Source organism: Ranitomeya variabilis, chromosome 1 (assembly GCF_051348905.1).
Source record: "Ranitomeya variabilis isolate aRanVar5 chromosome 1, aRanVar5.hap1, whole genome shotgun sequence".
In the NCBI taxonomy this organism is placed as follows: domain Eukaryota; kingdom Metazoa; phylum Chordata; class Amphibia; order Anura; family Dendrobatidae; genus Ranitomeya; species Ranitomeya variabilis.
Window position 1 is genome coordinate 1,003,606,787 of NC_135232.1, and position 14,986 is coordinate 1,003,621,772.

General features: G+C 32.9%; 7 non-coding genes across 7 annotated transcripts; all 7 read right to left on the reverse strand.

The window, feature by feature from the left end:
* Positions 1–6,316: 6,316 nt before the first annotated feature.
* On the reverse strand, positions 6,317–6,388 carry TRNAC-GCA (transfer RNA cysteine (anticodon GCA)). Its single transcript has one exon. It is a non-coding gene; the product is annotated as a tRNA-Cys (tRNA).
* Positions 6,389–9,374: 2,986 nt separating this feature from the next.
* On the reverse strand, positions 9,375–9,446 carry TRNAC-GCA (transfer RNA cysteine (anticodon GCA)). The gene has a single exon. It is a non-coding gene; the product is annotated as a tRNA-Cys (tRNA).
* Positions 9,447–9,883: 437 nt separating this feature from the next.
* Positions 9,884–9,955, reverse strand: TRNAC-GCA (transfer RNA cysteine (anticodon GCA)). Its single transcript has one exon. It is a non-coding gene; the product is annotated as a tRNA-Cys (tRNA).
* Positions 9,956–11,915: 1,960 nt separating this feature from the next.
* On the reverse strand, positions 11,916–11,987 carry TRNAC-GCA (transfer RNA cysteine (anticodon GCA)). Its single transcript has one exon. It is a non-coding gene; the product is annotated as a tRNA-Cys (tRNA).
* Positions 11,988–12,424: 437 nt separating this feature from the next.
* On the reverse strand, positions 12,425–12,496 carry TRNAC-GCA (transfer RNA cysteine (anticodon GCA)). The gene has a single exon. It is a non-coding gene; the product is annotated as a tRNA-Cys (tRNA).
* A 945-nt stretch (positions 12,497–13,441) lies between these two features.
* TRNAC-GCA (transfer RNA cysteine (anticodon GCA)) lies at positions 13,442–13,513 on the reverse strand. The gene has a single exon. It is a non-coding gene; the product is annotated as a tRNA-Cys (tRNA).
* Positions 13,514–13,948: 435 nt separating this feature from the next.
* TRNAC-GCA (transfer RNA cysteine (anticodon GCA)) lies at positions 13,949–14,020 on the reverse strand. The gene has a single exon. It is a non-coding gene; the product is annotated as a tRNA-Cys (tRNA).
* Between the last annotated feature and the right edge of the window lie 966 nt (positions 14,021–14,986).

Below are 14,986 nucleotides of genomic sequence, written 5' to 3' on the forward strand. Positions count from 1 at the left end.
TTAGAGAGAGAGGTGGCACACCCAGGAGTCAAGACTGGCACACAAGCTGAAATGGCAATATTACTCTCCCACTGTTTTTTTATGTTTTTTTTTTTTATTTTCAGGGAGACTTTAGAAACCAAATAATATTAAAAAAAAACAAAAAAACAAGGCTTTCTATGGCCCACTGAATGAGAGGGAGAGAGGTGGCACACCCAGGAGTCAAGACTGGCACACAAGCTGAAATGGCAATATTACTCTCCCACTGTTTTTTTATGTTTTTTTTTTTTTTATTTTCAGGGAGACTTTAGAAACCAAATAATATTAAAAAAACCAAAAAATAAATAGGCTTTCTATGGCCCACTGAATGAAAGGGAGAGAGGTGGCACACCCAGGAGTCAAGACTGGCACACAAGCTGAAAGGGCAATATTACTCTCCCACTGTTTTTTTATGTATTTTTTTTTTTTATTTTCAGGGAGACTTTAGAAACCAAATAATATTAAAAAAACCAAAAAATAAATAGGCTTTCTATGGCCCACAATTAGAGAGAGAGGTGGCACACCCAGGAGTCAAGACTGGCACACAAGCTGAAATGGCAATATTACTCTCCCACTGTTTTTTTATGTTTTTTTTTTTTATTTTCAGGGAGACTTTAGAAACCAAATAATATTAAAAAAAAAACAAAAAAACAAGGCTTTCTATGGCCCACTGAATGAGAGGGAGAGAGGTGGCACACCCAGGAGTCAAGACTGGCACACAAGCTGAAATGGCAATATTACTCTCCCACTGTTTTTTTATGTATTTTTTTTTTTTATTTTCAGGGAGACTTTAGAAACCAAATAATATTAAAAAAACCAAAAAATAAATAGGCTTTCTATGGCCCACTGAATGAAAGGGAGAGAGGTGGCACACCCAGGAGTCAAGACTGGCACACAAGCTGAAAGGGCAATATTACTCTCCCACTGTTTTTTTATGTATTTTTTTTTTTTATTTTCAGGGAGACTTTAGAAACCAAATAATATTAAAAAAACCAAAAAATAAATAGGCTTTCTATGGCCCACAATTAGAGAGAGAGGTGGCACACCCAGGAGTCAAGACTGGCACACAAGCTGAAATGGCAATATTACTCTCCCACTGTTTTTTTATGTTTTTTTTTTTATTTTCAGGGAGACTTTAGAAACCAAATAATATTAAAAAAAAAACAAAAAAACAAGGCTTTCTATGGCCCACTGAATGAGAGGGAGAGAGGTGGCACACCCAGGAGTCAAGACTGGCACACAAGCTGAAATGGCAATATTACTCTCCCACTGTTTTTTTATGTATTTTTTTTTTTTATTTTCAGGGAGACTTTAGAAACCAAATAATATTAAAAAAACCAAAAAATAAATAGGCTTTCTATGGCCCACTGAATGAAAGGGAGAGAGGTGGCACACCCAGGAGTCAAGACTGGCACACAAGCTGAAAGGGCAATATTACTCTCCCACTGTTTTTTTATGTTTTTTTTTTTTTTTCAGGGAGACTTTAGAAACCAAATAATATTAAAAAAAAAAAAAAAAAAAAAAATAGGCTTGCTATAGCCTACTGAATGAGAGATAGCACACACAGCAGTGGCACACAAGCCCTGACTGAGGCCAATATTTTTCTCCCACTGATTGATGTAGTGTTTTTGTGTTGAGGTAGATTTTAGAACACAAATCACGGAAAAAATAAATAGGCTTTCTATGGCCCACTGAATGAAAGGGAGAGAGGTGGCACACCCAGGAGTCAAGACTGGCACACAAGCTGAAAGGGCAATATTACTCTCCCACTGTTTTTTTATGTATTTTTTGTTTTTTCAGGGAGACTTTAGAAACCCAATAATATTTAAAAAAAAAAATAAATAGGCTTTCTATGGCCCACTGAATGAGAGGGAGAGAGGTGGCACACCCAGGAGTCAAGACTGGCACACAAGCTGAAAGGGCAATATTATTCTCCCACTGTTTTTTTAGGTTTTTTTTTTTTTTTTCAGGGAGAATTAGAAACCAAATAATATTAAAAAAAAAAAAAAAAAATAGGCTTGCTATAGCCCACTGAATGAGAGATAGCACACACAGCAGTGGCACACAAGCCCTGACTGAGGCCAATATTTTTCTCCCACTGATTGATGTACTGTTTTTGTGTTGAGGTAGATTTTAGAACACAAATCACGGAAAAAATAAATAGGCTTTCTATGGCCCACTCAGTGAGAGATGGCACACACAGGGATGGCACTGTAGCAGAAATGCCAATCTTAATCTCCCACAAAAAAAAAAAACAAAAAAAAAAAAAAAACTGTCCTACAATTACTATCTCCCTGCAGTAATGTAAGCCAGGTATGGCAGGCAGCAATAGGAGTGGACTGATGCACAAATTAAATAAAAAGTGTGGAAAAACAGAAAAGATAGCTGTGCAGAAAGGAAGGAACAAGAGGATATGTGCTTTGAAAAAAGCAGTTGGTTTCCACAGTGGCGTACACACAGCAATACAGCTATCACGGAGCCTTCTAGGGCAGCCCAATGAGCTACAGCGCTGAGGGGAAAAAAAAAAAAAAATAGCTTCCACAGTCCCTGCACACCGAAGGTGGTGTTGGACAGTGGAAATCGCTGCAGCACAAGCGGTTTGGTGGTTAGTGGACCCTGCCTAACGCTCTCCCTGCTTCTGATGAAGCGGCAGCAACCTGTCCCTAAGCTCAGATCAGCAGCAGTAAGATGGCGGTCGGCGGGAACGCCCCTTTATAGCCCCTGTGACGCCGCAGACAGCAAGCCAATCACTGCAATGCCCTTCTCTAAGATGGTGGGGACCAGGATCTATGTCATCACGCTGCCCACACTCTGCGTTCACCTTCATTGGCTGAGAAATGGCGCTTTTCACGTCATTGAAACGCGACTTTGGCGCGAAAGTCGCGTACCGCATGGCCGACAAGCACAGGGGTCGGATCGGGTTTCATGAGACGCCGACTTAGCCAAAAGTCGGCGACTTTTGAAAATGATCGACCCGTTTCGCTCAACCCTAGCCATATGTATCTTTTGTCGATTTCTTTTCAGACAAAATTTCTCAAGCATTTCCCAACATTTTTAAATTGTTTTCATATTAAGAAGGCACATCAACATGAACTTTTTGCTACATTTCTGAAATAGTATTCACATTAAAAAGTACATAAACATGAATTCAACTTCATATGGTTCTAAAATTTCCATGAACATATAGGTAAAAAAGCATGTTTAATCTGTTGAAAAAGTATCTGGAGGGGGCACTCGGAGTTGAACCAAGGACCTCGTGATCTGCAGTCAAATGCTCTACCACTGAGCTATACCCCCTACATTTGGAAAGCACACCCTCTTTTTTTTTTTTTTTTTTTTTTTTTTTTACATAAAACCTGAAATATTTTTGCACAGTTTTATATCGTGGTGACTTTTTTTTACGATGATGTGCATTTTACTGTGCTAAACAGATTTCATTAATTCAAAAAGTACAAAGAAACACTAAGGTATTTTTATTTTACAAGTCATTTCTGGGGATTAGAGTCTTCCAATGTGCCATATGTATCTTTTGTTGATTTCTTTTCAGATAAAATTTCTCAAGCATTTTCCAACATTTTTAAATTGTTTTCATATTAAGAAGGCACATCAACATGAACTTTTTGCTACATTTCTGAAATAGTATTCACATTAAGAAAGTACATAAACATGAATTCAACTTCATATGATTCTAAAATTTCCATGAACATATAGGTAAAAAAGCATGTTTAATCTGTTGAAAAAGTATCTGGAGGGGGCACTCGGAGTTGAACCAAGGACCTCTTGATCTGCACTCAAATGCTCTACCACTGAGCTATACCCCCTACATTTGGAAAACACACCCTCTTCTTTTTTTTTTATGTAAAAACTGAAATATTTTTGCGCAGTTTATATCGTGGTGACTTTTTTTATGATAATGTGCATTTTACTTTGCAAAACAGATTTCAATAATTCAAAAAGTACAAAGAAACACTAAGGTATTTTTATTTTACAACTCATTTCTGGGGATTAGAGTCTTCCAATGTGCCATATGTATCTTTTGTCGATTTCTTTTCAGACAAAATTTCTCAAGCATTTTCCAACATTTTTAAATTGTTTTCATATTAAGAAGGCACATCAACATGAACTTTTTGCTACATTTCTGAAATAGTATTCACATTAAGAAAGTACATAAACATGAATTCAACTTCATATGGTTCTAAAATTTCCATGAACATATAGGTAAAAAAGCATGTTTAATCTGTTGAAAAAGTATCTGGAGGGGGCACTCGGAGTTGAACCAAGGACCTCTTGATCTGCACTCAAATGCTCTAACACTGAGCTATACCCCCTACATTTGGAAAACACAACCTCTTTTTTTTTTTTTACGTAAAAACTGAAATATTTTTGCGCAGTTTATATCGTGGTGACTTTTTTTATGATAATGTGCATTTTACTTTGCTAAACAGATGTCATTAATTCAAAAAGTACAAAGAAACACTAAGGTATTTTTATTTTACAACTCATTTCTGGGGATTAGAGTCTTCCAATGTGCCATATGTATCTTTTGTCGATTTCTTTTCAGACAAAATTTCTCAAGCATTTTCCAACATTTTTAAATTGTTTTCATATTAAGAAGGCACATCAACATGAACTTTTTGCTACATTTCTGAATTAGTATTCACATTAAAAAGTACATAAACATGAATTCAACTTCATATGGTTCTAAAATTTCCATGAACATATAGGTAAAAAAGCATGTTTAATCTGTTGAAAAAGCATCTGGAGGGGGCAATCGGAGTTGAACCAAAGACTTCTTGATCTGCAGTCAAATGCTCTACCACCGAGCTATACCCCTCACATTTGGAAAACACACCCTCTTTTTTTTTTTTTTTTTTTTTAACGTAAAAACTGAAATATTTTTGCACAGTTTATATCGTGGTGACTTTTTTTATGATAATGTGCATTTTACTTTGCTAAACAGATTTCATTAATTCAAAAAGTACAAAGAAACACTAAGGTATTTTTATTTTACAACTCATTTCTGGGGATTAGAGTCTTCCAATGTGCCATATGTATCTTTTGTCGATTTCTTTTCAGATAAAATTTCTCAAGCATTTTCCAACATTTTTAAATTGTTTTCATATTAAGAAGGCACATCAACATGAACTTTTTGCTACATTTCTGAAATAGTATTCACATTAAGAAAGTACATAAAAATGAATTCAACTTCATATGGTTCTAAAATTTCCATGAACATATAGGTAAAAAAGCATGTTTAATCTGTTGAAAAAGTATCTGGAGGGGGCACTCGGAGTTGAGCCAAGGACCTCTTGATCTGCAGTCAAATGCTCTACCACTGAGCTATACCCCCTACATTTGGAAAACACACCCTCTTTTTTTTTTTTTTTTTTTTTTTACGTAAAAACTGAAATATTTTTGCGCAGTTTATATCATGGTGACTTTTTTATGATAATGTGCATTTTACTTTGCTAAACAGATTTCATTAATTCAAAAAGTACAAAGAAACACTAAGGTATTTTTATTTTACAACTCATTTCTGGGGATTAGAGTCTTCCAATGTGCCATATGTATCTTTTGTCGATTTCTTTTCAGATAAAATTTCTCAAGCATTTTCCAACATTTTTAAATTGTTTTCATATTAAGAAGGCACATCAACATGAACTTTTTGCTACATTTCTGAAATAGTATTCACATTAAGAAAGTACATAAACATGAATTCAACTTCATATGATTCTAAAATTTCCATGAACATATAGGTAAAAAAGCATGTTTAATCTGTTGAAAATGTATCTGGAGGGGGCACTCGGAGTTGAACCAAGGACCTCTTGATCTGCACTCAAATGCTCTACCACTGAGCTATACCCCCTACATTTGGAAAACACACCCTGTTTTTTTTTTACGTAAAAACTGAAATATTTTTGCGCAGTTTATATCATGGTGACTTTTTTTATGATAATGTGCATTTTACTTTGCTAAACAGATTTCATTAATTCAAAAAGTACAAAGAAACACTAAGGTACTTTTATTTTACAACTCATTTCTGGGGATTAGAGTCTTCCAATGTGCCATATGTATCTTTTGTCGATTTCTTTTCAGACAAAATTTCTCAAGCATTTTCCAACATTTTTAAATTGTTTTCATATTAAGAAGGCACATCAACATGAACTTTTTGCTACATTTCTGAAATAGTATTCACATTAAGAAAGTACATAAAAATGAATTCAACTTCATATGGTTCTAAAATTTCCATGAACATATAGGTAAAAAAGCATGTTTAATCTGTTGAAAAAGTATCTGGAGGGGGCACTTGGAGTTGAACCAAGGACCTCTTGATCTGCAGTCAAATGCTCTACCACTGAGCTATACCCCCTACATTTGGAAAGCACACCCTCTTTTTTTTTTTTTTACGTAAAAACTGAAATATTTTTGCGCAGTTTATATCGTGGTGACTTTTTTTATGATAATGTGCATTTTACTTTGCTAAACAGATTTCATTAATTAAAAAAGTACAAAGAAACACTAAGGTACTTTTATTTTACAACTCATTTCTGGGGATTAGAGTCTTCCAATGTGCCATATGTATCTTTTGTCGATTTCTTTTCAGACAAAATTTCTCAAGCATTTTCCAACATTTTTAAATTGTTTTCATATTAAGAAGGCACATCAACATGAACTTTTTGCTACATTTCTGAAATAGTATTCACATTAAGAAAGTACATAAACATGAATTCAACTTCATATGGTTCTAAAATTTCCATGAACATATAGGTAAAAAAGCATGTTTAATCTGTTGAAAAAGTATCTGGAGGGGGCACTCGGAGTTGAACCAAGGACCTCTTGATCTGCAGTCAAATGCTCTACCACTGAGCTTTACCCCCTACATTTGGAAAGCACACCCTCTTTTTTTTTTTTTACATAAAACCTGAAATATTTTTGCACAGTTTTATATCGTGGTGACTTTTTTTTACGATGATGTGCATTTTACTTTGCTAAACAGATTTCATTAATTCAAAAAGTACAAAGAAACACTAAGGTATTTTTATTTTACAAGTCATTTCTGGGGAGTAGAGTCTTCCAATGTGCCATATGTATCTTTTGTCGATTTCTTTTCAGACAAAATTTCTCAAGCATTTTCCAACATTTTTAAATTGTTTTCATATTAAGAAGGCACATCAACATGAACTTTTTGCTACATTTCTGAAATAGTATTCACATTAAGAAAGTACATAAACATGAATTCAACTTCCTATGGTTCTAAAATTTCCATGAACATATAGGTAAAAAAGCATGTTTAATCTGTTGAAAAAGTATCTAGAGGGGGCACTCGGAGTTGAACCAAGGACCTCTTGATCTGCAGTCAAATGCTCTACCACTGAGTTATACCCCCTACATTTGGAAAGCACACCCTCTTTTTTTTTTTTTTTTTTTTACATAAAACCTGAAATATTTTTGCACAGTTTTCTATCGTGGTGACTTTTTTTTACGATGATGTGCATTTTACTTTGCTAAACAGATTTCATTAATTCAAAAAGTACAAAGAAACACTAAGGTATTTTTATTTTACAAGTCATTTCTGGGGATTAGAGTCTTCCAATGTGCCATATGTATCTTTTGTTGATTTCTTTTCAGATAAAATTTCTCAAGCATTTTCCAACATTTTTAAATTGTTTTCATATTAAGAAGGCACATCAACATGAACTTTTTGCTACATTTATGAAATAGTATTCACATTAAGAAAGTACATAAACATGAATTCAACTTCATATGATTCTAAAATTTCCATGAACATATAGGTAAAAAAGCATGTTTAATCTGTTGAAAAAGTATCTGGAGGGGGCACTCGGAGTTGAACCAAGGACCTCTTGATCTGCACTCAAATGCTCTACCACTGAGCTATACCCCCTACATTTGGAAAACACAACCTCTTTTTTTTTTTTTACGTAAAAACTGAAATATTTTTGCGCAGTTTATATCGTGGTGACTTTTTTTTATGATAATGTGCATTTTACTTTGCTAAACAGATGTCATTAATTCAAAAAGTACAAAGAAACACTAAGGTATTTTTATTTTACAACTCATTTCTGGGAATTAGAGTCTTCCAATGTGCCATATGTATCTTTTGTCGATTTCTTTTCAGACAAAATTTCTCAAGCATTTTCCAACATTTTTAAATTGTTTTCATATTAAGAAGGCACATGAACATGAACTTTTTGCTACATTTCTGAAATAGTATTCACATTAAGAAAGTACATAAACATGAATTCAACTTCATATGGTTCTAAAATTTCCATGAACATATAGGTAAAAAAGCATGTTTAATCTGTTGAAAAAGTATCTGGAGGGGGCACTCAGAGTTGAACCAAAGACCTCTTGATCTGCAGTCAAATGCTCTACCACCAAGCTATACCCCTCACATTTGGAAAACACACCCTCTTTTTTTTTTTTTTTTAAACGTAAAAACTGAAATATTTTTGCACAGTTTATATCGTGGTGACTTTTTTTATGATAATGTGCATTTTACTTTGCTAAACAGATTTCATTAATTCAAAAAGTACAAAGAAACACTAAGGTATTTTTATTTTACAACTCATTTCTGGGGATTAGAGTCTTCCAATGTGCCATATGTATCTTTTGTCGATTTCTTTTCAGATAAAATTTCTCAAGCATTTTCCAACATTTTTAAATTGTTTTCATATTAAGAAGGCACATCAACATGAACTTTTTGCTACATTTCTGAAATAGTATTCACATTAAGAAAGTACATAAACATGAATTCAACTTCATATGATTCTAAAATTTCCATGAACATATAGGTAAAAAAGCATGTTTAATCTGTTGAAAATGTATCTGGAGGGGGCACTCGGAGTTGAACCAAGGACCTCTTGATCTGCACTCAAATGCTCTACCACTGAGCTATACCCCCTACATTTAGAAAACACACCCTCTTTTTTTTTTTACGTAAAAACTGAAATATTTTTGCGCAGTTTATATCATGGTGACTTTTTTTATGATAATGTGCATTTTACTTTGCTAAACAGATTTCATTAATTCAAAAAGTACAAAGAAACACTAAGGTATTTTTATTTTACAACTCATTTCTGGGGATTAGAGTCTTCCAATGTGCCATATGTATCTTTTGTCGATTTCTTTTCAGACAAAATTTCTCAAGCATTTTCCAACATTTTTAAATTGTTTTCATATGAAGAAGGCACATCAACATGAACTTTTTGCTACATTTCTGAAATAGTATTCACATTAAGAAAGTACATAAAAATGAATTCAACTTCATATGGTTCTAAAATTTCCATGAACATATAGGTAAAAAAGCATGTTTAATCTGTTGAAAAAGTATCTGGAGGGGGCACTCGGAGTTGAACCAAGGACCTCTTGATCTGCAGTCAAATGCTCTACCACTGAGCTATACCCCCTACATTTGGAAAGCACACCCTCTTTTTTTTTTTTTTTACGTAAAAACTGAAATATTTTTGCGTAGTTTATATCGTGGTGACTTTTTTTATGATAATGTGCATTTTACTTTGCTAAACAGATTTCATTAATTCAAAAAGTACAAAGAAACACTAAGGTATTTTTATTTTACAACTCATTTCTGGGGATTAGAGTCTTCCAATGTGCCATATGTATCTTTTGTCGATTTCTTTTCAGACAAAATTTCTCAAGCATTTTCCAACATTTTTAAATTGTTTTCATATTAAGAAGGCACATCAACATGAACTTTTTGCTACATTTCTGAAATAGTATTCACATTAAGAAAGTACATAAACATGAATTCAACTTCATATGGTTCTAAAATTTCCATGAACACATAGGTAAAAAAGCATGTTTAATCTGTTGAAAAAGCATCTGGAGGGGGCACTCGGAGTTGAACCAAGGACCTCTTGATCTGCAGTCAAATGCTCTACCACTGAGCTATACCCCCTACGTTTGGAAAACACACCCTCTTTTTTTTTTTACATAAAACTTGAAATATTTTTGCACAGTTTTATATCGTGGTGACTTTTTTTTACGATGATGTGCATTTTACTTTGCTAAACAGATTTCATTAATTCAAAAAGTACAAAGAAACACTAAGGTATTTTTATTTTACAAGTCATTTCTGGGGATTAGAGTCTTCCAATGTGCCATATGTATCTTTTGTTGATTTCTTTTCAGATAAAATTTCTCAAGCATTTTCCAACATTTTTAAATTGTTTTCATATTAAGAAGGCACATCAACATGAACTTTTTGCTACATTTATGAAATAGTATTCACATTAAGAAAGTACATAAACATGAATTCAACTTCATATGATTCTAAAATTTCCATGAACATATAGGTAAAAAAGCATGTTTAATCTGTTGAAAAAGTATCTGGAGGGGGCACTCGGAGTTGAACCAAGGACCTCTTGATCTGCACTCAAATGCTCTACCACTGAGCTATACCCCCTACATTTGGAAAACACAACCTCTTTTTTTTTTTTTACGTAAAAACTGAAATATTTTTGCGCAGTTTATATCGTGGTGACTTTTTTTTATGATAATGTGCATTTTACTTTGCTAAACAGATGTCATTAATTCAAAAAGTACAAAGAAACACTAAGGTATTTTTATTTTACAACTCATTTCTGGGAATTAGAGTCTTCCAATGTGCCATATGTATCTTTTGTCGATTTCTTTTCAGACAAAATTTCTCAAGCATTTTCCAACATTTTTAAATTGTTTTCATATTAAGAAGGCACATGAACATGAACTTTTTGCTACATTTCTGAAATAGTATTCACATTAAGAAAGTACATAAACATGAATTCAACTTCATATGGTTCTAAAATTTCCATGAACATATAGGTAAAAAAGCATGTTTAATCTGTTGAAAAAGTATCTGGAGGGGGCACTCAGAGTTGAACCAAAGACCTCTTGATCTGCAGTCAAATGCTCTACCACCAAGCTATACCCCTCACATTTGGAAAACACACCCTCTTTTTTTTTTTTTTTTAAACGTAAAAACTGAAATATTTTTGCACAGTTTATATCGTGGTGACTTTTTTTATGATAATGTGCATTTTACTTTGCTAAACAGATTTCATTAATTCAAAAAGTACAAAGAAACACTAAGGTATTTTTATTTTACAACTCATTTCTGGGGATTAGAGTCTTCCAATGTGCCATATGTATCTTTTGTCGATTTCTTTTCAGATAAAATTTCTCAAGCATTTTCCAACATTTTTAAATTGTTTTCATATTAAGAAGGCACATCAACATGAACTTTTTGCTACATTTCTGAAATAGTATTCACATTAAGAAAGTACATAAACATGAATTCAACTTCATATGATTCTAAAATTTCCATGAACATATAGGTAAAAAAGCATGTTTAATCTGTTGAAAATGTATCTGGAGGGGGCACTCGGAGTTGAACCAAGGACCTCTTGATCTGCACTCAAATGCTCTACCACTGAGCTATACCCCCTACATTTAGAAAACACACCCTCTTTTTTTTTTTACGTAAAAACTGAAATATTTTTGCGCAGTTTATATCATGGTGACTTTTTTTATGATAATGTGCATTTTACTTTGCTAAACAGATTTCATTAATTCAAAAAGTACAAAGAAACACTAAGGTATTTTTATTTTACAACTCATTTCTGGGGATTAGAGTCTTCCAATGTGCCATATGTATCTTTTGTCGATTTCTTTTCAGACAAAATTTCTCAAGCATTTTCCAACATTTTGAAATTGTTTTCATATGAAGAAGGCACATCAACATGAACTTTTTGCTACATTTCTGAAATAGTATTCACATTAAGAAAGTACATAAAAATGAATTCAACTTCATATGGTTCTAAAATTTCCATGAACATATAGGTAAAAAAGCATGTTTAATCTGTTGAAAAAGTATCTGGAGGGGGCACTCGGAGTTGAACCAAGGACCTCTTGATCTGCAGTCAAATGCTCTACCACTGAGCTATACCCCCTACATTTGGAAAGCACACCCTCTTTTTTTTTTTTTTTACGTAAAAACTGAAATATTTTTGCGTAGTTTATATCGTGGTGACTTTTTTTATGATAATGTGCATTTTACTTTGCTAAACAGATTTCATTAATTCAAAAAGTACAAAGAAACACTAAGGTATTTTTATTTTACAACTCATTTCTGGGGATTAGAGTCTTCCAATGTGCCATATGTATCTTTTGTCGATTTCTTTTCAGACAAAATTTCTCAAGCATTTTCCAACATTTTTAAATTGTTTTCATATTAAGAAGGCACATCAACATGAACTTTTTGCTACATTTCTGAAATAGTATTCACATTAAGAAAGTACATAAACATGAATTCAACTTCATATGGTTCTAAAATTTCCATGAACACATAGGTAAAAAAGCATGTTTAATCTGTTGAAAAAGCATCTGGAGGGGGCACTCGGAGTTGAACCAAGGACCTCTTGATCTGCAGTCAAATGCTCTACCACTGAGCTATACCCCCTACGTTTGGAAAACACACCCTCTTTTTTTTTTTACATAAAACTTGAAATATTTTTGCACAGTTTTATATCGTGGTGACTTTTTTTTACGATGATGTGCATTTTACTTGGCTAAACAGATTTCATTCATTCAAAAAGTACAAAGAAACACTAAGGTATTTTTATTTTACAAGTCATTTCTGGGGATTAGAGTCTTCCAATGTGCCATATGTATCTTTTGTTGATTTCTTTTCAGATAAAATTTCTCAAGCATTTTCCAACATTTTTAAATTGTTTTCATATTAAGAAGGCACATCAAAATGAACTTTTTGCTACATTTCTGAAATAGTATTCACATTAAGAAAGTACATAAACATGAATTCAACTTCATATGATTCTAAAATTTCCATGAACATATTGGTAAAAAAGCATGTTTAATCTGTTGAAAAGGTATCTGGAGGGGGCACTCGGAGTTGAACCAAGGACCTCTTGATCTGCACTCAAATGCTCTACCACTGAGATATACCCCCTACATTTGGAAAACACAACCTCTTTTTTTTTTTTTTTACGTAAAAACTGAAATATTTTTGCGCAGTTTATATCGTGGTGACTTTTTTTTATGATAATGTGCATTTTACTTTGCTAAACAGATTTCATTAATTCAAAAAGTACAAAGAAACACTAAGGTATTTTTATTTTACAACTCATTTCTGGGGATTAGAGTCTTCCAATGTGCCATATGTATCTTTTGTCGATTTCTTTTCAGACAAAATTTCTCAAGCATTTTCCAACATTTTGAAATTGTTTTCATATGAAGAAGGCACATCAACATAAACTTTTTGCTACATTTCTGAAATAGTATTCACATTAAGAAAGTACATAAAAATGAATTCAACTTCATATGGTTCTAAAATTTCCATGAACATATAGGTAAAAAAGCATGTTTAATCTGTTGAAAAAGTATCTGGAGGGGGCACTCGGAGTTGAACCAAGGACCTCTTGATCTGCAGTCAAATGCTCTACCACTGAGCTATACCCCCTACATTTGGAAAGCACACCCTCTTTTTTTTTTTTTACGTAAAAACTGAAATATTTTTGCGTAGTTTATATCGTGGTGACTTTTTTTATGATAATGTGCATTTTACTTTGCTAAACAGATTTCATTAATTCAAAAAGTACAAAGAAACACTAAGGTATTTTTATTTTACAACTCATTTCTGGGGATTAGAGTCTTCCAATGTGCCATATGTATCTTTTGTCGATTTCTTTTCAGACAAAATTTCTCAAGCATTTTCCAACATTTTTAAATTGTTTTCATATTAAGAAGGCACATCAACATGAACTTTTTGCTACATTTCTGAAATAGTATTCACATTAAGAAAGTACATAAACATGAATTCAACTTCATATGGTTCTAAAATTTCCATGAACACAGAGGTAAAAAAGCATGTTTAATCTGTTGAAAAAGCATCTGGAGGGGGAACTCGGAGTTGAACCAAGGACCTCTTGATCTGCAGTCAAATGCTCTACCACTGAGCTATACCCCCTACGTTTGAAAAACACACCCTCTTTTTTTTTTTTACATAAAACTTGAAATATTTTTGCACAGTTTTATATCGTGGTGACTTTTTTTTACGATGATGTGCATTTTACTTGGCTAAACAGATTTCATTCATTCAAAAAGTACAAAGAAACACTAAGGTATTTTTATTTTACAAGTCATTTCTGGGGATTAGAGTCTTCCAATGTGCCATATGTATCTTTTGTTGATTTCTTTTCAGATAAAATTTCTCAAGCATTTTCCAACATTTTTAAATTGTTTTCATATTAAGAAGGCACATCAAAATGAACTTTTTGCTACATTTCTGAAATAGTATTCACATTAAGAAAGTACATAAACATGAATTCAACTTCATATGATTCTAAAATTTCCATGAACATATTGGTAAAAAAGCATGTTTAATCTGTTGAAAAGGTATCTGGAGGGGGCACTCGGAGTTGAACCAAGGACCTCTTGATCTGCACTCAAATGCTCTACCACTGAGCTATACCCCCTACATTTGGAAAACACAACCTCTTTTTTTTTTTTTTACGTAAAAACTGAAATATTTTTGCGCAGTTTATATCGTGGTGACTTTTTTTTATGATAATGTGCATTTTACTTTGCTAAACAGATGTCATTAATTCAAAAAGTACAAAGAAACACTAAGGTATTTTTATTTTACAACTCATTTCTGGGAATTAGAGTCTTCCAATGTGCCATATGTATCTTTTGTCGATTTCTTTTCAGACAAAATTTCTCAAGCATTTTCCAACATTTTTAAATTGTTTTCATATTAAGAAGGCACATCAACATGAACTTTTTGCTACATTTCTGAAATAGTATTCACATTAAGAAAGTACATAAACATGAATTCAACTTCATATGGTTCTAAAATTTCCATGAACATATAGGTAAAAAAGCATGTTTAATCTGTTGAAAAAGTATCTGGAGGGGGAACTCAGAGTTGAAC